General features: G+C 42.8%; 1 pseudogene; it reads left to right on the plus strand.

Moving 5' to 3' along the window:
- The first annotated feature begins 1047 nt into the window (after positions 1-1047).
- Positions 1048-2178, plus strand: LOC148508164 (syncytin-2-like; annotated as a pseudogene).
- Positions 2179-2385: the final 207 nt, after the last annotated feature.

Here is a 2385-nt window from a genome sequence, read left to right on the forward strand (position 1 = left end):
ACTACCCATTTCAAAGGTTGCAGATAGACTACATTCAGCTACCAAAATGTGAGGTCTATGAATTTATATTAGTGTGCGTGGACATGTTCTCATCATGGGTGGAGGTGTGGCCTGTTGCCAAGGCAACAGCCGCGGTAACAGCAAAGAAATTAATATCTGAAATCGTGTGCAGGTATGGCCTACCTGAGACGGTAGAATCAGACAGAGGAACGCACTTTACAGGACAGGTATTTGCGGAAATGTTGAAAGGGTTGCAAATTGAACAGCATCTTCACACTCCATATCGTCCTCAGGCGTCAGCCAAGGTTGAGAGAGCCAATGGTGTTTTAAAAAACAAAGTAGCTAAGATATGTGAGCAAACAAAACTTACATGGTTACAAGCGTTACCGATAGCTCTTTTTGCCATTAGGCATACCCCAAAGGGATTACATGGACTTTCACCATTTGAGATACTGTTTGGCAGGCCACCACTAACAGGCCTTTTCTTTCCACAAGAATGACATGGACAGTACGCCTCTCTTACTGATTAAGTTGTTCAGCTTAACAAGCAACTGACTAACTTGCATGGAAAGGTGTTTTCTTCTTTACCAGATCCACAAGACACATCTGGAACCCACCACCTACAACCCGGAGACTGGGTGGTAATCAAAAGACACGTGAGAAAACATCTTGAACCCCAATTTGATGGCCCATTCCAGGTGCTACTTACCACAGCTACCTCAATCAAGGTAGAAGGGAAGCCTAACTGGGTACATGCTTCTCATTGTAAGAAAATTAACTTTCATGTCAATGGCACAGACCAGCTCCAAAGGGGTGAGGCTGCTCGGGGAAAAGGGGAGCAGATGGACTGCTAAGATGCGCTTGTTGTTCTGCCTGCTCGGTTGTGCTTTATTTCCTTGCATGCAGGTGAAAGGAGAAAAACAAAAGAACTCTATATGGCTCCTGCATCAGCAGACGGCCAAGCAGCTGAACTCCACTAACTGTTGGATCTGTTCTCATGTTCCTGCCAACCATAAAGGTATCCCTTTGCTTGGTATCCCTATATCAATGAACGATCTTAACCTCACAGACTATAGCTATAATGTTGAAATAGATATAAATCACACTGCTCACAATGCTATCTCAGACCTAGGAATATACTTAGAAATTGCTGGTATAATCTCTCCACCCACTATGTGTATAGAGCCTATGTACGTTAACCATGTGGCCGAACTAAAAGGTCACCTAGTCAACTTGTCCAAAGTATATGTTGGAGAAACTAATTGTAGGAATGTTACCTTAGGGTTTAATATGGAATACAAGGAAGCTACATATGACTGTAACAATCAATGTTGGTGTGCAAATATGAAAGCTCTTTGTGCCCCTAGGTATGCCTGTCCTGACCAGAAGGATGAGGATGATGTGGAGTGTAGGACCCAAATGTACAAAAATATGATATGGTTTCAGAGCTGGTTGGGAAACCATGGTAAGATAATTCCCAGGGTATTGAAGCAAGGGCTATATTATATTTGTGGTAATAGAGCCTACTCCTGGCTTCCTATGGGGGCATGGGGTAACTGCACTATAGGAAGAGTTGTACCAGCCATAAGGCAACGTGCAAATGTCTCTATCACCAATATGATAGAAACAGGCCCTAGGGAAACTTGATAAAAGAGGGAATTGTTTACTACAGCAGATAAAGCCTGGATGTGGTTCCCTGCCTGGACAGGTTGGGGAATTGAATTAGCGAATAAATTGAATAAATATGCAAACATTATGGATGGGATAATTAATGAAACCACAAGTGCCATCCATGCTATAAATGAAGAAATGGCCCAAATTAGGAAAGTGACCTTACAAAATAGAATGGCTCTTGATTACTTGTTAGCCATAGAGGGTGGAATTTGTGCTATCATAGGTGAGGAATGTTGCACTTGGATTGAGGATACACATGACCCCATAGAGGCGCACATGAATAAAGTAAAAGAATTACAGAAAAAAGCTAGAGACATATCCAAGGAGGGATGGAATCCCTTCTCCTGGATGGGGACAATTGGTGTCTGGTTTAATAATATGTTGTCAGATCTGATAAAACCCATAGTGATAGTGATAGGATTGATTGTATTTCTTTTGATTGCTTGGAAAATTCTAATGTGCTGTATTTTGCATTGCAGGAAAGGTGTGGATCCACTCATTTAATAGGAAGAATGATAACAGCCAAAGAGATGACAGTCTGACGGCCTAGCCCAACTGCCCATCTCTTCTGAAAGACCCATCAGCTGTTGTAAAGATCTGGGTGGAAGACATAATCTCTGAAAGAGGGTCCCGCAGGTGCACTTTGTCAGTTTGGACACCGCCCAGAGGAAGTTTTCTCCCTCGCGAGTGAGTTCGACGAGTCAGTCATCT

This window comes from Taudactylus pleione, unplaced genomic scaffold, assembly GCF_031769625.1.
Source record: "Taudactylus pleione unplaced genomic scaffold, aTauple2 ptg000375l, whole genome shotgun sequence".
Lineage (NCBI taxonomy): Eukaryota > Metazoa > Chordata > Amphibia > Anura > Myobatrachidae > Taudactylus > Taudactylus pleione.